Source organism: Camelus bactrianus, chromosome 23 (assembly GCF_048773025.1).
Source record: "Camelus bactrianus isolate YW-2024 breed Bactrian camel chromosome 23, ASM4877302v1, whole genome shotgun sequence".
NCBI lineage: Eukaryota > Metazoa > Chordata > Mammalia > Artiodactyla > Camelidae > Camelus > Camelus bactrianus.
This window is the reverse complement of record NC_133561.1, coordinates 6934016-6958292: the sequence shown is the minus strand read 5'-3', so window position 1 is coordinate 6958292 and position 24277 is coordinate 6934016. Positions and strand designations below refer to the sequence as shown.

General features: G+C 36.8%; 1 long non-coding RNA gene across 1 annotated transcript in view; it reads right to left on the bottom strand.

Annotated features, from left to right (window-relative positions):
* LOC141574731 (uncharacterized) overlaps positions 1–18611 on the bottom strand; it is a 366218-nt gene extending 347607 nt beyond the window's left edge. Inside the window, exon 1 of the long non-coding RNA XR_012501736.1 lies at positions 18379–18611. This is a non-coding gene — a long non-coding RNA (uncharacterized LOC141574731). The remainder of the gene's footprint in view (positions 1–18378) is intronic.
* Positions 18612–24277: the final 5666 nt, after the last annotated feature.

Here is a 24277-nt window from a genome sequence, read left to right as displayed (position 1 = left end):
AGACTGCATTCCAATTCTGGCTCCTACAGTTACTACCTGAGAAGCCACACCTTTTAAGTAAGTCGTGTATCAAATTCAGTAACAGGTTTGTAGAGGTGCTACCACAGTACGTACAGAAGTCACCTGGTAACATTTTTTGATGAACATGAACAGAAAGTGGACAAACAATATCTGACAGATTGGGAGCTGAACAAACAGTAGTCTTTATCATGTTATTAATAACATTAATATTAATTAATACAAGTCTGGTGGGTTGCCATTAGTTCTTTTTCTAACTATTAGGCAATGCTTCGCAGATGATTTTTAGGAGAACATTGCCAGAAAAGCCTCGGCAGTCAATGGGAAGTTGGCAGACGTTAAAGGGGAATGATGAATATGTTAATAACAGAACCAGGATTTCAAATGCAATCAGAAGCTGAAATAATGAACCAGAAATTACTAGATGAAACAAATTTGTAAAAAGCACTTGGTCTTCATAACGTAGCAGCAGTAAAAGTAAAATTACTGAATTGTTTCGTAAAATAGAAGCATGATACGAGTCCACGATGCCCTAGAACCACTCTGTGATGCTACACCCGGTTCCGTGAGCAGAAGCTGTCCACAGATACAGCCAAGCCAAGTGTCCAAGTGCTCTGCGCTACCCAGACCATGCCTGGGTGAAACATTAACAAGGAAAACAAAAACTGGGGGCTCGTGCAAAGGGGACAGGCCAGGAGGGTAACAGGATCAACGCAGTAAATGAGGATGGATTGAAATACATGGGTCCTGCTTGTCCAGCAGGATGCAGGGTTAGTGACTATGACAGGTATCCTCTAAACTCTAAACAACAGTTACGTCCAAGAGGGCACATTAACTGCATGCGGCTCCAGAAGCTGAAATAAGCACTATCGGGAATTATACGGGGAAGTTAAGATTTAGATCAGGTTTTTGTAGTTTGTTTTTTGTTTTTTTTGGGGGGGGTTGCTTCCTCATCTTTGGCTTTTTTTTTTTTTTTTTAATTTTTGTATATATTGTTTATGGAAGCAGAGTCAGTTTACAATGTTGTGTCAATTTCTGGTGTACAGCATCATGCTTCAGTCATGCATGAACATACATATATCCATTTTCATGTTCTTTTTCACCATAAGTTACTACAAGATATTGAATATAGTTCCCTGTGGTATGCAGCATAAAGTTGTTTATCTATTTTATATATAGTAGTTAGTCAGGTCAGTATTTTGAATACACAGAATTTTGAAAAAAAAAATAATTGAACAAGCTTCCTCCAGGGACTGTAGGGCACAAACCTAAAGGCTGAACACCAGGAAGCACCTACTGACTGGAATGCTACCGACAGGCCACCTCTCAGTCCCCTTTATAAGCCTGAGAGTGTCTTCCTGACTATGTTCATTATCTGAATATTAGAGAATGGCAACTGAAATCATAAGCATATCTGTAGTGTTAATACTTGCCAAGTTTAAGTAAATATTTTCTAGAGAAATAATCTATGACTTATGGGTTATTTGAGATGTTTGGATATCAGAAATATTTTAACATTTTGGGCATTTGGGGCATTACCTTCACTAGTTTAAAAATGTTTGAAATGCAAAGTCTAAAAAGGCTATTTAAAAATGTTAGTCCCCTGGCCACTTTTATAACCAAATTCAGTGTATATGATGGACACTGGTCTGTTGATTGTTATTAAAAGTTACTTGAATCTACTCTTTCTTGGACACTATTTCTGCCATTTGATTTCTCACCCCGTGTCACCGGTAAGAAACTGCTGGGTGAGATGTTATTGTTTAAATGTCCTAACTTTGGACGTTTGACAACAAAACTGTTGACATATATTCAAGTCTTGAATATGAATATGACTATGAATATCCAAATCTGATACAGTAACAGAAATTACTTTTATTTTTCCAGTTCAGGAAATGATATAAAGTTAGCATAGGACCGTTCTCCCCACCAGTAACAACTCTAAAACGAGGACAAAAATTGATTTAACGACTGTTCACAACACTGGAAAGAAACCCACCTAGGGCTGTGACCCTGGAGGAGGGAAGCACGAGACATGAGCCCCACTGCACTCAGGATTTACTCCCGTCACTTTATAGCACATTTCCCACAGGGTTAGAGAACAGAGCTTCCATCTCTAATGATCGAAGAAACAGAAACTCACCAAAGAGATGGAATTTGGTGGCAGGTTACAGAAGGAGGGAACCGCAGCATAGGAACCCAAATATCTGAGCAGAGACTTCAGAGAAGTTGAAATTCAAACACAGCCAGAGTGAAGACACACAGTGGACAACACAGTTCAATGGAGAGTCCGGAAAAGCCAAGTCCTAGGGACAGGAGTCATGTCTTTGGAGTGAAGGGCCTGCTCTCAGAGTGAAACAGACTGACCTTCAAAGCCCAGTAGAAAATACTGACAGGGACAAGGTGACGTGTGCTAAGGGAACTGCCTATCAGGACAAAACTTACCACTCTCCAGGAACACTAAGAAAAGGTACAACGGCAAAGCTACAACAGGAGGAGCGACCAACAGCAATAAAAGTAACTGGTTAATCCAAAAGAAAATTAAAAAGGAGCAGTAAAGAAACAGTAAGCAGAAGGGACCAATAGAAGACAGATAGCAAGAGGGTAGCCCAACTCTCAGTAATAACGTTAAGGATGACTCAATTAAATGCTTCAATTAAAAGACAAGCCTTGTCAGAATTAAAAAAATATATATGCTGTTCAGACATACACTATTCTGTTTAGATCTACCTTATAACCCTCCAACTCCACTCCTGGGTACACAACCAAAAAATCAAACAAAAGAACTCATATGTCCAAAGACTTGTACAAGTCTATTCAGCTTTCTTAAAAGTGTTGAACTTAAAAAAAGCTTAAATATAGTGTGATTTGTACAAATATTGTAGCAGTATTTATCTAAGGGAACGCTACCTATCAATAAGAAAGACTAGACCACTGACATGTGCAACAACATGGGTGAATCCCACAGACAATGCTGAGGGAAAAATCAGACAGAAAGGAGGACTTACTGCATAATTTCATTTGCTTGGAGACAAAAACACTGTAACTCATGTAGAGTGATGGAGGTCTGAAGAGGGACTACATTTGGGAATTCTAGGAGCATTCTCTATCTTCATCTACTGGGGGTCGCATGAGTGAGACAGACGCAAAGTTTCTGAAGTCAATTAAGATTTATGCACTTAACTGTCAGTTATACCTAATAAATACAAAGGTCGATGATTGTGCAGAAAAGAGCTCTACCCATCAGGCAGGCCTAACTGCTGTCTCTTAAAGGTCTGTGTGCTCCAGGGGCCCGTGGCTGGCACCTTAGAACTTAGCTTCCTGGAGTGTTCTCACCATTCCCAGAAGTGCTGTGTCTTCCTCTCTTTCAACTGTTTTGACGAGCAGTATGGTTTATGCTCAACACCTGCTTTTGTTCTGAGCATCTGGGACTTGTGCACGTGCCAGACAGAGGCTGCCTATGTGACCCGTCCCCAGTAGACACCCTGGGTGCTGAGTGTGTAACAAGCTTCCCTGGCAGACCATATTTCTCTATAAAAAGTCACAGCCATCAATTTAACTCCGTTGACTCTTATGAGTCCTTCTAGCAAATTACTGCATCTGAAAGTAGTTGCAGACTCCTTGCATAGGGACGATGACAAAAAACTTGTTTTTTTTTTTTTAATGTAGTTGGGGTTGGAGTCTATTTCTGTTTGAATTTCACTTCCTCCCCCTTAGAAAGTAAGAACTTAACTGGATGAGAGGATGCCTCTTAGGAGAGTATTCCAGGAAGGGGTCCAGTAGCATAAGCGAGCCCACGCAAGGTGCACAAAATGGTTCTAAATTTGAGTGATATGAAGATGTCCACATGAGGGGTTGGCAGAGGCCCCCAGCCTGAGAAGGGATTCTCTAGAGTAAACTATAGAAAAGCAGGAGTTGGGGGTAGAGGTTGATGTTCACGCCAATGGTGATAAATGAGTTGTTCAATACAGAGGTCTCATCACATAACTAGGTACAGGAAGGGAAATGGGCTACAGGTTTCTCATTATCAAAACATAACTGACACTTGCTATGAGAGTAGATGTTAAAAGTTCTCATCACACACCAAAAAACTGCAACTATGTATGGTGATATATATTAACTTATTCTTGTAATTATTTTGCAGTATATACATGTATAAAATCCTATTTCACACCTAGAACTAATACAAATTATGTGCCGATTATATCTCAATTTTTAAAGGTTTTAAAGGGCAGTGTAAAAATAAATGTTACAAATAGACAAAGAGGGAGAACCTGGATGTACCCTGTATTACTGGACTGGAATTGGAGGTGACAATGTGAATTCATTATCTTCAATATAGATACACAGCTATCCAGACAGATGCAGCTCCACACACACCCACCCTAAGGGTCTACTCAGTATCCAGGAAGCAGTGAGACCAATGTCTGCTGTTCCATTCACCCCTACAGTTCCTAACTCTACCACTTTTACTTCAATACCTTTGTCTGCAGTTTTTTGTCTGTCATTGCCCTATGATCTGCCCTCCTCCTGTCTTTCCCCGCTCCCTTCCTCCCACCTTCTCTAGATCATCTGGTTGCTCTCTAGAATATAAAGAGGTTTTGAACAACTGAAATAGGCTGTAACCTCTTAACCAACTTTGGGGATTCCAAATTTTAAAAAACATAACCTGATTTATCTAACATTCCTATCCATACTGCTTATTTAATAATGTTTTCTAAGGGGTCATGTTCTTGGTATAGAGAGTAGCTAACTTAAGTCACTGCAGCACAGGAAGCCTCATCATAAAGCTGGAGAGGTTAATAGAAGTTACCAGAGCATCAATTCTTGGTTATAATCTTAAAACAAATACACATACATACACAGAATACATACAACAAAATCAATATATGTATGCGTGTATATGTAAGTTTGGTATCTGTCATGCAACAGAGTAATTTTCTAACAGGGCATTTTTTTTTTTACTTTGATAGTAACCAAAATACCTCACAGAAAAACCATAGCTGACTTATCAATGCTTCCCAAGTACCTGATCAGATGTAATTCATTTGCTCAAAGAGCTGAAAATCTTCAGCTAAAACTTGGCAGACCCCAAATTTAGAAGCTCCACTTATAATATGGTAAGAAGTGTGTGTTCAATGTCAAAAATACACTGAACATACTGAATATAAATAAGTGGATTATGGAAGAGGTCACTTCCACATTCTAATCAAATTTCTTTCAGCCTAACAAGGTAATCCCTACACGATGGTCCCTATTTGCCTGCTTAGCATTGTCATGCCATCAGCAAAGTCATTTAGTAAAAGAGGGGCTTTAGAGACACTAGACCCTTACTACAACTATCAGAAAGATCGTTCTGAATACATTAAAGAGATGTGCTATTTATCAGGATTATACATAAGCTACTCCTAAGGTACGCACAGGACATCCCCCCGGCCAGTTTTACCAGGAACCTGATGGCAGTGGGTATCACAAAACTAATGCCAGTAAATGGGAAGCGACTTTGTCTAGTTACAGCATGTATAATGCGTGGATGGCTGGAAGTCTTTCCTTCAAGAATAACAATGTTTAGGCAGCAGTAAAGATTCTTAATGAATGTAATTCCCACTTTGGGGATACGAGAGCACACTGATTGGGAACAGAGTTAAGTCCTTTTATTTCTACTGTTGTTCTGGGAGTATGCAAATGTCTGCAGACTCCTACAAGCTGTCATACATCCTGCCATTCTCCGTCTGTCCCCTGGACAGGTACAGCAAGTTCATTAACCTCTTAAAAAAAGAAAAACTCATTGACTACGATTCAGCAATCTACCAGGCTAAAATGGCTTAGAGCCTTACCACTGTCTTGTTAAGAAAAAATAGAAGCACTACTAGAAACAAGCGTTAGATTCCTCCCTTTGAACTTGTGTCTGGTGGACCTATGAACTAGAGTTTAAGACAGCATCCTGTGATTCATTCAGTCGAATCCTTCCTGGCCATGTTTAATACTTACAAAGGTTTCTCTCAACCCTAGAAACATGGAAGTAAAGTCGTAATGACCTGGAAGGAGCCACTGGAAGAAGTCTTCCACCTCCGTTGCCAGGAGATTTGATCTGTAAAGCTGTTCTGCAGGAAAGACAATCACTATGCTGAGTTAAGCCCCTTTCAAGTGCTGCTCATCACCCCTAGGGCTGTGCAAGTCAGTCTAACAGCTGCATCCATCGTTCCTGATGTGGACTGGACTGCAGTTCCCACCAAAGACTTGAAATTTAAGTTTTTTGGAGATATCAGTGCTGAATTTAACTGGAAGGTGGTATTCTAGCAAATGTATTACTATTCTCATAGCCTGTCTTTTGTTCTATTCACAGTATGGTTATTTCCACTACTTTAAGAATCACATTTTGCTAGACAACAAACATGCTAGCTGTAACATTACTCTTTCTATACTCCAAGTACTGGTTCCCATAATCATATTTCTGATCAGGTCTAAATTCTACTCCTAGTATAACCAGATTTTAGACTTAGAAATCTAACAATCTGATTATTGATGGAGTAAAAAGCAGACTATAACATTTTATAACAAAGTAAAAGTAACTACTATGCACTGGGTACTTAAATCCTAATTTTAAGATGAAATGATTTATTTATTAGTTTGATTAAAAGGATGATGTAGATATGAAAAACATTTAAGTAACAGACACACAAATCTGACATCTACAGAGAGAGACTTCAGAAGACAGGTCTAAAGGCACTCAATGAACTCTGGGGTGCAAGTTCTTGACCAGTCCCAATATGGACAGATAAAGCCATGGAGACTTTGTTGATTATTATAATTATTTATTCAGACCTGAGACAAAAAAAAATAGGTCTACTGAATAGATCTAAGGTGTATTAGTACAATGTTTACGTTACATTGTATGTTACACACTGGAATTTCAATCTGTACCTTTCAATGTGTCTTACATTAAGACCTTGATAGCAGATGACGGCCATAGGTACCTTTGCATTTCACATCAGGGAAAAAATTTTGGTGAAGATAGAACAATTCTGAAAGAGCCTAAATTGTCATATAAATATGATGGTATTTATGTCATTCAATGAAAGCCAGGAGAAATTTATTGGGCCTTGCAAGGAAGAGCTCTTGATTAAAAATTTTGAGTATCTGACACCAGAGTTAAGCCACCCCATAGGCTTGCACCAGCTAAAACTTCATGAAGAACTAACCATAATGCTTAGATAGTGAATCATTTGAAAATGGGAGCAATAAAGACATCATACCAATTTGTAAAATTAATAGATCACCAAGCAAAATTTTTGTGCACTGCTAACCAAGAATCGGATTCCATCTTTCACCATTGGTATGATTCATTCGAAGGTCATTCCTCCAAGTAAATGACACACAGTTTTTTAAAAAATTCAGTAACTGCTTTGCTTTGTATTTTGCTGTGGACTTGCTGGATATCTAGAGGGTTGCAAGTGGCCCAGAGAGAGGTGACAACAGCAGTCAAGTTAATAGGAAATTTGTAACATTACTAACTTACAGTAACAAAGGGGAGACTGCACATGTAAATACGAATCTAAGGGAAAAAATTCTTGTTGAAAATTCGTGAAGACATTTCCCCCACCTCCCTTTTCTTAGAACATGTACTTGAGAAAAAAATGAAGTGTAATTCTGAGTTCTTCCTCTGTCTCTTTGAAATGTAAATCTTTCAAAGAGCTAAATAAGCTTCTTGCCAGCTGTACAGAGCCAGGAATAACTGTCTCAAGCCCTGAAATGTAACCATCAAGGAAGACAGCCCCCGATCTCCCAGCGTCCACGGAAGGGAAGCAACCTGACCTGTGGGCCAGGTTGGCTTCAAGTTGCAAAACCAACACCTGCCTGACACTTAAAAGTTTACTTTCCTTGGGATTAAACCTATTAGAGGCAGATGGACACCCCAAACCAGGGAACTTGGGATGAACTCTGTCATAAAGGGGGCTGCCAGGTCCTCTTGACGACTAGTTACTGTTTACCTTGAGAACATGTCATGTGATGGGTTCTGTCAGCTTGAGTGCATCAGAAGGTGAGGTTTCTTTCTGCCTTCGGTATCTTTCAGTGCTTTGCCTGTGCTACCCGCCTCGTTCTTATATAATGCTTACTGAATAAGCAAATGCAAACCCTTCTTCCTCTTCTAGCCTTGCACACAGGTTTTCTGGGTTGGGAGATTGTTTTTAATTATATTTCCCTAACACACTCCACAAGTAAGTGCCCTATAATCAAAGGTGTCAAGGTCATGAAAGTAAAGGAAAGGTGAAAAAATGATCTAAATTGAAGGAAAAAGATAACTCCTGTAAGTGCAGTGTCAGAGTCTAGACTGGATTCACTTCAACAGAAATATTAGGAATCGTTAGAATTTCAGTGGCATCTAAGAATTAGACAGCATTCATATGTTGATGCTTATTTCCTAATTCTGATGGTTATAATATACTGAAGTGTGTTTGGATGAAATACTAAAGTACTTTCAATAGACGCAGCATTATTTTAAAATCATTTAAGATAAACAAGGTTCTACTGTACAGCACAGGGAACTGTATTCAGTATCTTGTAGTGACCTAAAATGAAAATACAAAAACGAACATATGTATGTATATGTATGACTGAAGCACTGTGCTGTACACCAGAAACTGACACAACATTGTAAACTAACTATACTTCAATAAAAAAAATTCAATAAATAAAATAATTTGGAACAGAGAAATTTATCTTAACTGTATTTTTCTTTTGAGATTGTTCCAACGTTGATTGGCGGCAGGGAGAGAGATACAGAAACACCCACATACTCACCAAGAAAAATAAAGTTTGTTAAATTTCTGCTAGTTTGCTCTTTCTTTAAAGAAAAAAAATCAGACACTTTTCAACCTCCATTTTGCGCTCCTTGTTCTTCTCGCTCTGGAGCTGACTGCTCCATAACGCATCTTTCCGACACAAGCTTATATAACACATGCTGTTGTTCTGTATGTTAAACTACGTAAGTGGTATCATACATGCACGTACTTTTCTAACTTGCTTATTTTTAGCTTTTATTTCAAAATTTATATACTTTTACATCTTGCTAAATTTTATTTTTAACAGTAGTGTTGTATAAGCCCCAGTTCATCCATTCCCCTACCGAGAAACAGGTTGCTCTGACTTTTCTCACTATTTTAAATGTTACTGCAGCATTATATAAAGTTTAAAAATACCTTCTCCCAGGGTGTGGCTTGCATTCTTCCCTTATTAATTGATGTTTGACATACAGGAGGTTTCAATTTTGACACGGGCACATTTGTTGATTCATTTTTAATGGTTTCTCCTGTTGGCTTTTTTTTTTTTTTAATTTTTTATGCTCATTATAGATATTTTTAATAGGTACTTCAGAACAAAAATACAATGGGTTTTTTGAAAAAAGCTTATCTTGAAAAACAGAGAACATCTAAGTTAACTCACCAAAGGGTTTGTGTATGTGTGTTAGTATTCATTCATCCAAATTGACAGGTTTAACTTCTAAAATAAATACTAACATAACATTCACTGTTGTGTTAAGAGAACTTTGAAGTTATTCATTTTCTGAGTTTATGTTTGAAAAAACAACACTTAGGTGAGATAGTCAGGCTTCCATTATCTGCCTTTCAGCTAATTATGTGTGGAAATATTTGAGAATATTATTATCTGAATCTACTCAAAATCATTTATTCATTCATTTATCCAGGCATGCATTTATTCAACAAATATTTGGTCTGTAAATATTTATTTTAGCACCTAGCATCTGCAGTAGAGTATTAGAGACAAGACAAAACCTCTGGCCTCAGACTTCGCATTTTGGTGCGGCCAACAGGCAACAGACAAATTAACCAGTAACCACACAATGGTGGATGGTGGGAAGTGCTCCAGAGAACAAGGCAGCGGGGCTGGAGGGAAGCAGCCAGCTACTCTTTCAGATAAACTTTGTGATAAAGAGTCTTACCTTTGATGGGCATAAATATTAACGACTACAACACTTGTTAGCAAATTAAAGTAGGGGATGGAAAATGAATTGAGGAGGTGATGCCTAGGTGGCAGCCCATTCACGCTTTATATCCAGTGGCACAACACTGAGACTAACTACGAAGTAAGTCTTACAAATGCAGTATGAAGCAAAGAGATTCAGGAGTTCAAAGCACTGACTAAACGTATTAATACAGCAACATCAGAGGGAAGAGAGTGACAAGTTCCCTTCCTTCTCTGTCACTACCAGCACTGGTGAAAGACACGTTAAAAGAGAAAAAGGTAGCAAGAGAAAAACTGAAAAGGCACAGCTTTCATGTCACTTGAAGCCCTCCTTATCCATTCTACCTGAGAGCTACAGTAATCACCCATAAAGTACTGTAATTAAGGCTACTGATGACTCAAAGGCTACACAGACAGCTGTTACCCAATCGACTACTAACTATTCAACCGTTATGTGAAGGAAAGGAATTCAGTTATTTTAAAGAGTAATTTCAGGAGAGGAGAGGTAAATCATAATTGAAATAGAGTCTTAGACTTAATGATCAGGGCCTAAGACACGCACTTTTAGGTACCACAAAATGCAGTGGCTGTTTGCCTTGGCAACTACTCCTCCATCTGGCTTTAACTTCCTGGGAGCAGAATGCTTCAGGTAGTGTAGCAGTGAATTTGCGATCATGGGAAAAGTCAAGGGTTTGTCAAATCCATCCTGAGAAATCTACCCCACCCCTTCCTCACCCATAAATGGAAAGTGTATTCTGCAGTGAGAACGTGGTTGGAATATAAGTAACTTTAATCTGGCTTTATGAATATCGACAAAAAACACTGAATGTAATGTCATAGACAGAAAAAGTAGGTACCATGATGGGGGTGGTCATCCATCTTGGATGTCTTAACCCTGGTCTTGAGAAAACAAATACTGCATGATTCCATCTTATGAGGTATCTAAAAATCAAATTCATTAAATCAGAGTGGGGTGGTGGTTGCCAGGAGCTCAGGGGAGGGGACGGTCAGGAGTGTTCATCAACAGGCATAATGTTTCAGAGAAGCAAGATGAGTAATGTCCAGAGACCTGCTGCCCAACACTGTACCTACTGTCGAGACTACTGTGCACTTACAAGTTTGTTAAGGAGGCAGATCTCATGTTAAGTGTTGTAGATATAAAGTTTGTCTGGGGCTATCAGGACAAATATTCCTAAGAGTCCTGTCATAACAAAGCAAAATATGTATTAACACAAAAGGACACTAGAGGGCGTGATTTTTCGGAGATGAGCTGAAACTGGAAACCAGCCTAAGGAGAACACAACGCTCAAGTAACAGAGGAATGAATTAATGCCACTAAAGGAGAAGCATGCCCACCAGCAGGAGTACAAGCAGGCTAGTACCGTCACCCAGAAGAGATTATTGGATATTCATATGAAAGGAGTGTGTAGGAACACAACGGTCATCTTATACAATGGCAGGACGCTGTTGGACAGTATGGCCTCTGATATCGTCCTCTAATGACTCTGGTAGCACAGGCTTAAAAGAAAAAAGAAAAAAATTAAAATGTATCTTTCCTGTGGTGCAAATGGTTAGAACTGGACCGGAGAAAAACAACGCCATCCTACGGAGCAAAGGGGGACACGGATGGGTGGTGCTACATCATGGCACAGAAGCCAATGTCTCAACTTAGTGTGTAACATCTGGGATGTTACTGTGTCCACAAGGTAAATGAAATTCCAAGTTTCCTGAAAAATGATGTCGAGTTGCCACCTCAATCTTTGCAAGTACGTGGTATAAGGAGAAAGGTCATTTCTATTGGGAATGAAGAGTAAAGAAATGTAACTTCAGCAAAAGAATGTTATAACAAACAATCTTTCCATCCACAGTTACTTAGTATAACAAAGTATCTACAGGTCCATTGATACAACTAAATAAAAACCAGGACTGATATAAACAATGATCTCCAAGAAGAGAAAATAATTTAGGAATTTGGTTTTAGATCTCCAATTGTTAGGATGCCTATGGAAACTAAATTGTGCTGAAAAAGTAGATTTGACTGTAGAAAAATTATCCAATTAAATGCCTTCACCAACATATAGAAAAAAGTTCAAACAACTCATGATCAAGGAGACAGAGTAACTGAGCCAGTAAACGAGTGCTAAAAGACCTGCACCCTGTTGAACAGCAGTTATCAGTCTCATAGCCAGTAGAAAATGTTCAAAGTAAATAATGAACTTAATCCTGAGAAATATTTAAAGTTTTCATGTAAAAAAGGAAACAAGAATGAACTAAAGAAGAACACTGGGTTAAAGAAATGGAGATTAAAAAACACATAAATGTATCTTTTCAGTCATTAGAAAAACCTTAATTTTTTAAAAACTGAGTTCTATTATCAGTTTATCTTTTGACAATGAACAGGTACCTGCACTTATGTAATCTACTTTGTACCAAATACCACATTGAGCTCCTTAAATTTCATGGCATATCATCTTCTAAAAAACATGCAATAGAAGTGACATCCTTAGGTGGCAAATATTTATAGATCCTTTAAGATTTTTATAACATGAGCATAACTTTAAAATATCACCAATATTTTTAGTCTTTTCATAATGTTTAAAGCACTCACTATCTTTTCCATGTTGAACCTGATTATTTTCAATGAAAACATTGCCTTGCCAACAAAGCTAGTTCTCCACCCGTGATAAACCATCAAAAATAACAAGGGCAAATTTAATTAGAGAGACAAAAAAGTTAATTAAAATTATGAAGTAAATTTGGCAATGTAGCTCTTCAAATATCTGCTGCATTGGTGATAAAGTAATTACAAACTAGAAATCTGTTTACAATAATTATAAACCAGAAATCTGTTTACAATAATTTAATAATAGAATCTAAGTATATAATACTACTTCCAGAACCTCAATGATTCTAATTTTTTAATGGTAAAAGCTTATAATGCTCAATGACAGGTGAATCTGATTTTAGTTGAGGAATTTATATGAAGACAAATTAAATACAAGTTCACTTTTTCTGGGTAAGTGTATTTTCCATAGAGATATTTTATTTTGCTAACTTTTATTTTGAAACATATACAAAGTTCTGCTATTATAAGGAACACAATCTAGGCTTTTTCTTTTGAAAATTCAAATATATTCCATTAGAAGATGGTTATCAATAGTTATTCACGTCCTTTAAAATCAGTAACTCTAATCTAAAAAAACTTCCTTAAAAATTTGAGAAGTCCTTTTGAGGAAGTATTGCATGTCTTGAAGTAAAACATACTAAGAGCCCACCAACTGTTAATTGTATTGTTTAAGACAAATTATTTCCATTTTCTGAGCACCAGTTTCTTCATAGTTAACATGTCCTACTTGTTAGTTTTTTTGTTGATAAGGATTAGATACAGTATCAAACACATGAAATATAGTAGGCACTCAATCATTTTTAAGTTTAACATACTACATAAAATAATTAAATGAATTTAGATGTATGTGATTCTATACTTTCTAAAAAATTAACTATGCTTCCCGTCTTTTTTCTTGGAACCAGGGGTTGTGGGTGCCCAAATGGTAAGTGAGTCTATTATTATGTCCTAACGAAGCATGAGTTAAGGTAGAAAAGAACTAAGTAAAGCTTCTATATGGATACCAAATTGACAAGCTAGCTCTCTTTTCATGTATTTTCAAACGTATTTAATTCCCCAGAGTTAAATTACTATGACCAGATTTATTCATGGAAGTCACTGATGAACTAAAGCAAAACGGAGATCTAAGGGCTTTCACTGAGATGAGCAGCTGGAGGTCTATTTAGGCCGCAGAGTAAACTATGCTGAGCCCACCCCCTGCTCCTCCTCAGGGACCACGCTGAGGTGCCGTTTTCCCTCACACTGTGTGCATGTACACACTCGTGTGTACGTCGGGCTCCTCCTTTCTTACTGCTGCTGTAACCAACTACCACGAACTTGGCAGCTGAGGACAAGGCAAATTTACCTGGAAGCTCTGGAGGTCAAAGTCCAAAATCAATTTCAGGGCTAAAATCAAGGGGTCAGCAGGGCTCCTCTCCTTTCCAGAGGCTCGTTTTCTCGACCTTTTCAGCTTCAAAAGGCCGCCCACATTCCTTGGTTTGTAATCCCTTCCTCCATCTTTTAAGCCAGAGCAGTAGCATCTCCTCTTTTCTCTGACCTCTGCTTCCATCCTTAATCTCCTCTTTGTCTCTCTGCTCCCTGTTTCTATGACCCTCCTGTCCACCTCTTTATAAGAGCCCTTGTCAATATATTAAGCCCAAGGGGAAAATCCAGGACATTGTTTTCAAATCATAAAATCCTTACTGTAATCACTGCCAGGTCCATTTACCATATAATGTAACTTATTCACAGGTTCTAGGGATTCCAATGTGGACATCTTGGGGGGGGGGGATATATTTAGCCTACCATAGATCGTCTGTAAGCTAATAGCAAACATGGTCTTGTAACTTGTAATTTATGGTATCAGTAAAATAGTACATGTTCTCATACACTAAGAATAGTAGTCTAAAATTGTACATAATGTCTGGAGTTCAGATTTCCAATACAGTTTGGACACACTAAATTACCCACATTCTTTGGTCCAGTAATTCCCTTTCAAAGAAGTAAAATAAATATATTTCAGAAACTCACATGTGATTTTAAGTGAACTTTTTGACTTTTATTTCTTTTCCTCTGTATTTTTCATGTTTTATGTTTTAATCATTTATTTTGTAATTAACAAAAAGTAGATTTTTATTAAAGGAGCATATGATAAAGCACGATGGATATCAGATCCACTCTCCTGTAGTACATGTTCCAAAAGCCATCAAGATTAAAGAGGTAAGAGGGCTGAGATGTCACCGAAATTCAAACGTTTGGTTTGAACAATGAGGAAAGTAGAAAACGAAATTAGAAAAAGACATAAAGACATGGAAACCCTGTTTCACATTGTGGGCAGAAAGAAATGCTACAAATTCAATTCTCCAGGAACACACATCCTCAGTCAGCAAAACGTTTAAGGGGGCAGCTGGGCAGTGAGGTCAAAGCGACTGCACAGTGGAGGGACGGGCAGCAGATGTGGAGGGCAGGGGGGGGGGGAGCTGTGGGAACTTTTTGTTTGTGTTTGATCATTTCTAATGTTTTTTGGTTGATTCGTGGGATTTAACACCATGAGCACCAGTTTACCCTGAATGTTTAGCTTCTTAAATATCATGGGTTCTTACATTTTTTTTGAGAGAGATTTTTCTCAGCTCTACTTTTCCCCACTTGGACTGAGTATGCACTATCCTGCAGAAGCACCTCTGCCTCTGTAAGAACTAGTTTGACTGAGGCAGAGATATGGGGAAAAAAAAAAAGCAACAGATTTAGGACTTACTTATAGAATTAAAGAGAGTTAGAAGTTCTGATTTTGATCAATTCTGTTAATTAACAAATATGGGGAAAAAATTTTGGCCATAGCATCCTTTGAGCCATCCTACTAGGAAGCCTGAGCATTACAGAATTCATGTAGATGATAAATTCTATTTATCCACATAAATTGTTAAATATACAAGAAAATTCATTAATAAACTACACTTCCTTCTACTTTCCATTACTAAAAATGGTCCTCCTGTGGCGTATTGGGTTTTTTTTTTTTAAGTGTTAGCTGAAAAAAGATATTCCAGCTGAAGTGTAATTTCTTAATCATCTCTGGAGTGGTTGAAACACTAAAAAGTATTGTTAGTGATAAAACGCCTACCTTTTGCCAGCTGAACATTTGCATACTGCCTGAGACTAAGAGAGCTGGAGGCTGAAGAAACAGCTTTTTAGATCTGATTGATTATATCTCAGTCTGTTTTAAATGGTACTTTATATTATTTAGAAGAAAACATACCAAATGATGTCAAACTCAACTCAGGTCACTGCACTGACAAGAAGAAACTGACGGCATCCATTTAGAAAATGCTAACTACTGGCTAGATGAGCTCATTATATTGCTCCACAGATTTTATGTTATCAGTATAGATTGTATCAGGCTAACCCGAAATGGAATTTTATTTTAAATGCTTGGTGAAAGAAACAATTTGCAGAAAATATGTGCCTTGTTAAGCCAGTATCTAGCAAATGTTACACCCAATTTCTACCTCCGTATGTATGTAGTGACACGCTTAGTAGATATAATACATTTATGTATTTCTATTTTTCTGGGATTTAGAAGGTACAAACAAATGTAGTTTTCCAACGTTCACTTTTTACTTCTCCCAAATATTCTATTAACGATTTTGAACTTTGGTTATTTACCAACAAGATGAATAATGTTTCAATGACATCTATATTAACTATCCATCTATCATCATGTTAGTAGTTACAGGAAGTCAGAGAATCTTAACTATGTTTTAATTGGCAAAGACTTTTTTCCATTTTGTAAAAAAAATTATCAGGTGTGAAAATACAATTTGTTCATGATCCTTTTTGCACAATGTAGCATGCATTCCTAATTATAAAGGAAACTTGAAACTAATGTGATACTTTATTTTCCAAATTTGAAGTATTTTTAAACTTTTCCGAGTCAGTTGGAATATATCAGCACTGAGGAACACAGACAAAATAAAAATCTACCAATAGTTTATTAGTATAATTATATATATATCTTAAATAACATTATATAAAGCATTTTTATTTAGAAACACACCATTTGTTTTCTTTTCTTACCTTGTGTAAAACAGTATTACCTAGGCTCTTGACTTACATTATTGGCATCAACCACTATAGAGTCAATTTTTACACCATCTAAGTTTTTCAGAGGATACCCACTTCACTTTCATCCGCATTTAAAAATATACATAAAGCTCTGTTTCTATACGATGCTTTCATTTAAAAAATGAAATCCTAAACCACATGTATCAATTTGAGTAACATTAAGTTCCCCAACCTCCCCAGTATCTATGTTGATATATTTTTGGAACATACATTATCAGTTTGTTGCTTTTAAGGGTGAAATCTTAGAGGCTTGTTTACAATAAAATAGAGAGCTGCCATTGTAAATTTCATGTTAAATGTGTTTATCTAATTTAATAATGTTTCTATGAGCTGAGTCTTCTAATCAGCGGTGTATTGGGGAATGTTTCAAATTGGCTCTGGCAGCGAGGGGAGCTCAAATCTTGATTTGTACTGTTATCCAACTTCCATGGTGTAAATACTCCGGCTCTGGCTAATTTTAAGCTACTAACGTGAAATCAGCTTTCTCACAAACTTCCTTAATTTTTAATGAGAGGTCAGCACAAGCCAACCGCACAAGCCAAGCCCACATGCCCAAACACCAAACCACCTGCAGATTCAGCTCTTTGCAGCTCTGCACTCACACAGGTGCATGTCTTTAATCTCTTACTCCTATCTTCACTGGCTCCCTCCCTTCAACATCAACTCACTTCTCGTCAGTAAAATCTCTCACTCAAGCCCAGTCTAAGCTCATTTTAACAACAACAACAAAAAAACAGTTCTCATAATATTTACACTGACAATATTCAACCTCATACTAACTCCAAAGCTCAGTGAAAAGTTTGTTCCCATCACTTAAGACATCACTCTCCGGTCATTAACACGCCACTGCTAAGTTTGAAGGTTACTTTTCAAAGTTTTTTCTCCAAACTCATTTTACAAAGCCAGTATTATCCTAACACCAAAACCAAAGGCAGTACCGGAAAAAAAAAAAAAATTAAATCCACTATGCAAGGTTGATTTAACATGTGAAAATCAAATCATGCTGAAAGCATTCAAGAAAATCCAACACTCATGATAAAAACTCTCAGAAAGTTTGACATTGAGAGGAATTATCTCAACTTGATAACGAACATCTACAAAAAAGCAAAAACAAACAAATGCTGAGGCCAAAATCCTACTGAAGAGCAAAAGACGCCAAGCTCTCTCTCTAAAACGGGAAGCCAGGCGAGGACGCGCTCTCCCCGCGCTCGTTCTCAGCTGTCCTGGGAGTTTCGACTGCTGCATTAGGCAAGAAAAGGCCATGAAAGGCACAGAGACAGCAAATAAAAAAATACAACTCTCTTTGCAGCTGTCCATGATTATCTGTGGAGACCGAACCAAGCAATCAACACAAGAGAAAAACAAAAACCTCCTAGAACGAGGAAGTGAGGCCTGTGAACTCACAGAAGTCAAGAAAAACGCACAAAAATCAATGGCATTTCTATATATTAACATAAAACAATGAAGAAAAACGAGTTCTTACCTTTCCGAGGTAAGTCCTGATATACTGAAGAGCAAAACAGCGTAATTTCTGATACTCACTTCCTAATAATTTGGTGGGGGGGAGGGGGCAGGGGTACACAGAAAGCGGGACTGGTCACGGGTTGGCAGCACCGAATGTGGATAAAACACAGCTCTGCCTAAGCACTAACCTCGCCCGCTCCGCGGTTCTCCCGCCGTGGGCTCCGCCTTCCGTCTTCCTTCCCGAACTCGCGAGACGGGCGGACGCCCCGCCTCCACGCTTCCCTCGTGACGTCGGGGCTCTGCACATGGAGCCCGCGACGCTGCGGCTGAACAAGCCCTTCAGGTGATTCCCATCCCAGCCGACGCCTCCAAACCGCGGCTCGTCAACTGCTCTCACCTGAAAATCGGTAGTTTTTGTATGTTTTTAATTCCCCACAAGACAATGGGAGAAAAAACCAAAACACATGATGTTTCAACAGCAAATTAGAATAACGCTTGAAAACAGACTTCTAATCTGATACAAACACTTGTAGAAGACATAAGGGAATCTGTTCCCTAACTCAGTTTAAAAGACTAGAAAAATCTTAGCCCTGGAATTGAACAAAAAGTATGAGAAAATAAATATCAAAGGTGCTCTCACTCATGAACACAAGATTTAGTAAGTTTAAACAGGAATTAAGGAAACTCAATCTAGTAGCATATATAAAAACAAACAAAAAACCCCCACCATAGCTAAATTGCATTTATCCTAGGAAAGCAAAGTTGGTTGAACATTAGAACAACTATAAACGTAAAGGAGTGTGAGACGGGTTTGTTTCTTCCTAGTATACTGTTGTTTGCTCCAAATCTTGCCTACATGGGTATGCTTTTTTTTTTTTAATGTATGCTATGATTGTTTTACTCTTTTGATTGTAAAATAAATTTAAAGGTTTTGAAAAAACTTTAAAATTTTTATTTCCCAAAACTCTTGGCCATTATTAGGAAACACAAGAAACTCTATTATTGTAATACAATACCTTGAGAAAAGTAAAATATTATAGTCCCACAAAAATTAAATTACCCACATGTATGTTATATAATAGATATATAGAGATTGTCACAAGTAAAACTGCCATTTTTTATTTGCTTCCTTCTTTTCCTCTAAAACATCTGTGAGAGAAGTAATTTGTCTAAAAGTTGGATGCTGCATATATATTGGTGAATGTGCTTATCAACACGAATTTTTTGTTTCTATTTTCCAATCAATAGGAAATAAACTTCAAGTATCCCTTATGAATATATCAAATAAATGGACCACATAACAACAGTTCAGACCATACACTTTCTATACTCTTGAAACCTAATCATTAGTCATTAAAACATTATCAACAAAGTAATCATCTCTAAAATGGTTCTATCTCTGAAAGGGCAAAAATAACTTGATTGCCTTTTGGAATAAAGACTGGGAAACTAGAGGTTTCCCCTTTTTAATCCTTAACGATTTGTGAATTTTTTAAGATATATTTTTCCCAAAACTTACCCATTTATTTTGTAAGCAAGATTTTTTTCCTCACCTTTTTTTGGTAATAGGAAACCTATTTAAATTAGAGCAAAGGAGATTATTTAGAGGAGTCATAAGTAAGACTTACTAACTTATGAAAATTTTCAGGTATTAAATCAAAATTTTAATCTGATTTGGGAAAACTTTGATAAAAATTATCCTTGCTATAGGAGACCATACTATCACTATATTCTGTGGTGAGCATACATTTCTAATATTCCTAATTCCACTATTTATATGGCTAGAAATATGAAAAGAAAAATCCTTTACAAAGGACTTTTTCATTGCTTGCAAAACGAACAGGTTGCCAGTGGCTTTGAAAGTCTTCTAATACCACTATATCTTGTTACCCTCTAAAGCTTAGCTATCAGTCTTAGTTCTAAATTGTTGGTGACAAAGAAAGGTCTCATGCCATTCCTGTCTCAGGCACCATGAACATGTACCAACAATGCACCTTTCAGACATCAGTTAGAGTCCTTTACACACACAAATCCTGAGACTCTTGCAGTTAACTCACAGCAATATTTCTTTTATTTAATATCTTCAAGCCATTGGCTTATGTATTCATTCAATCATTTATTCATTTGCTAAAAAGCATAAATTAAGCACCAACCATGTGCTGGAAAGACTGCTTGGTGCTGAATATGTAGTCAAATGAAGCTGGATGTCTGCTATCATAAAACTGGAAATTAAGACAGTACACAAATAAACGTCACAAAACGTGAAAGGCTATGAAAAGACGCAAACAGGACTGCTAAGATGCAGACTAACAGGAGAGACCTCCTCTGAGTGCTAAGGGGGAAGTGCCATGGACAAAGTGGCATTTGTGCTGACCTGACGGCTGAGAAACCAGTCATGAGAGAAGCATGGGGCTCAAAGTACAGGCAAAGGAAAGGTGACATGCAAAGACCTGAAGTTCAGGAACAGTTTGGGATATTTCAGTATCTTAAAAAAGCCGAAAGTCAATGAGCCAAGGGCTGTATGGTACAAAATTAAACCAAAGGAGTAATCAGGGCCTGGCCATGCAGGACTGACCGGGTCAGGAGTTTGGCATGGATTTTGTACAGCGAGAAGGTTCAAGATGGCTTCCAGCAATGTAGAAATATGATCTGACTCTTTTTTTTTTTTAATTTGTGAAGTTGCTTTAGCTCCAGTGTAGAAATAAAGGTGAACAAAGAGGAAGTGGGGGATGAGAAGGTCATTGCTGTATTAAGTGAAAGATGATAGGCTTGAAATAAATACATTTTTACGATAGACTATAAAATCCATGGAGTAAAGAAAAAGGAATAATCAAGGACTAATCCCAGATTTGGGGCTTGAAAAGCTTCTTAGGATCATATTAAAATAATCTCATACTAGAACTTCGACTCACATCCCTCTTAAGTGCATGTCATACTTTTTCCTATGTAATCTTCTTGAAATAATTCTATATGCCTAGCAGCATTACTTCCTCATCTTTTACTCATTCATTAATTTCATACACACCTGCTTTTCCCCCTTCCTCTACTAAAATTGATTTCTGCATCATAACTAAGAATGTCCTCATTGCCATATCTGAAGAGAGCTTTTCTGCCTAATCTTCTAGAAATATTTCTCTCAGACACTTTTCACTCTGGACCATTTGATTTTTAAATTCTGCTAATATTTGACTTTTTGGAAATATTCCCTCCTCATTATGAAACTTCCCCCACTGTCCTAGTTTTCTGAATTCTACCACTGTTTCTGAAATGTGATCATGAGTATGATAAATTATGTGTATGTCACTGGTCCTACCATGAGACTGTGACATCCTGGACTCCTTTTTGGCTCAGCAGTTAAGATACACCCTCATCAGACTGTCCTAAGTTGAATCCAGATCAGCCAATTTGTATCTAGGTAACATCAGGAAAAAGTACTTAAAATTCTCTAAACCTCAATTTCCTCATATGTAAAATGGGGATAATGGAATTAAATACCTCATTGGATTATTCCACTATTAGAATGAGATTAATGTTACTTACAATTAGAATCTGCACTTGGTAAATATTATTTTTTCACTATCATTATCATTATGATAATCATCTTTACATTGGTAATGTGAGCAAATAAGCAAGGTCTTGCCATATTGTAGGTGTTTAATGAAAAGTGAATGAATATCCCTAGAAGATAAGACTTATGTTCCACGTTTAAATTCAACATCATAAGCATTCAGTCATTTTTATGGACTATATGAAGTAATCATATAGAATATTTATTAAAGCATAATATGGTTACAGGATATGTAGTTAGATGACTAGAACATAGTTGCCACTAAGAATATGTTTTCTAATAAATTATGAATTAATCGATGAGTGTACTAATATTTTTGGAGAGCCAATATCAATAATGCTGATGGTCAAATTAATTTTCTATCTTTCTGTGGAGATGTAAAAAGAATCCTTTGGGATCGTACTTGTCTTTATCAGTCACCTCTGAACCTTCCATAAAATAACGTTACAATTTTGGAAAGTTTTATGTCATGTAATTATAAATAGGTATTAGATAAATGTAAGCTCACTTTCATTATTATTTCACTTAAATTTGATTTTTAAGAAAAGGGTTTATAGATTGAACTTCCAGAAGAAATGTTTAGTGCTACCAATGTTAAAAATAATCTAACTACCAAGCCACCTTCTAGTCTATCATTTTCTATTACACATCATGTTAAATAGCAATTTTTTTCAGCCTATTTTAAAATTCAAATCATGGGAAATAAATAAAATAGAGATTAAAATTCAACTCATAGGTAAAGTTTTAATAACAATTGAATCGTTAAAACCATTTTGACTGCTTACCAATATATATGCATATGTATAATACTAAAATATAATACACTAAATATAAATATATATTTTTGTACCAACCCAATACAGTAAATATGCATTTATTGATCATTATATGTTAATAAATAAAATGAATGGCTTGAGCACAAGAAATGGTTAGTAATCAATTTTTCATCTCCTGATACTGATTTAATATGTGGTCAGTTGCCAGGGATGATGTCAATTTCTCATGCACTTCTGCTTAATGGAAAATACAATTATCTCAGACAGGATCTGTTAATATTTACAAAGTACTATTATCTATAACTATTTATAGTTATTAAATATTAAAAGAAATCTCATTAATAATTTTATACACCAAATAAAAGTGAACGGTGGCTTGAGAAAACATTTTTAAAATGCAGTGTTTCTCTGGTTAAAGGTGGTACTATGCTTCTGGTGTCCCTTTTGATGACATTCAACTAGATTGCTGACTTCAAAAACAAGAGTGACATACCGTGGCCTGTAGCTTAGTAATAGAACACTTGCCAAAATGCTGGATACTAGTTTAAATGCAAATATGGATGTGGATAGCATATGGGGAAAAAAAAATTCATTTTAAGCAAGTAAACTCAGCCCCGTTTTTGTTGAGGCTTTGATTAATAAATGGCATCTTTAAACATGTAACAAAACTGAATATGAACTTAGTACAACCATGAATGGCAACAGGGAAGTGAGGAAGAGATTTTGAAAATACTCATTCATCTATCCTGAAACAATTAATCTTCAGAGGAAGTCATTAACATCAATCTCTTTAGCTAAATTCACCTGAGAATTAGATGCCACTAACACACACTCATTATCTAATGTTGGAATTTTTCATCTCCAGATTAAAAAATAAGCAAGAACACAAAAGCAATTAAAATACAGTTCTTGTTTAATAGTTTCCTCTGTTAATTACCTTTACAAAGAATCAGTCTTTCAAAGTGACATACAGTGTGTAATCTTAAAGGAGTAAGAAAGTATAGAAGCCTAGTAAAGGTATTTTATTTTATTTTTCTCAAAAAGAGCATCAATCACAAATGAGAGTGCTAGCTTCAAGGCTAACGTTTTTCTTGGGTCCTATTTAGGAGCCAGAGGACGTGGATTTTTTTTTTTTTTCTTTTACTAAATACTAATCTTGTCATGTTTTATACACTTTTATACAAGTCACCCTTCTAGGTATAATTACCTCAATGAAATTAATATTTCCAAAGGTAAATTTTAGATGTTGGAAAGTGATATAAAATCTACTTGAATATGTGTTTATTGTTACTCTTATAATTTCTCTCTTATCCATTAAAATGTATTTTCTTTTTATTATTGCCATTTGAGCTTGCATGAACAATTTACCAAAACAGGAGACTCTGTAGGGGAGGCACACATTTTAGTTACTAAAAGTAAACCACCAGTTATATCAGGTAAGGTACTGTAACAAACAAGCTGCTGTAACAAATTCCAACTATAAGACTGTCCCCACCCAGTGGGAGTAGGCTTTTCCGGTAGTAATGTGCGTGTTCCTGATAAGCAGGTTTCTTTCCTCCAAGTCGTGTTTCGGGAACTCCAGTCCTCTTCAATCTCACGATGTGGGTCATTCAGACATGTAACATGAGTTGTACCCAGAAAATTTTAACTACTGAACAACTAGAGTAGAGGCCCTTTGGCTGGCTTACAATTAAGGCCCTGGCTCTTCTAAATAGATTTTCTAAGTGACAGTTAAGTCATGTA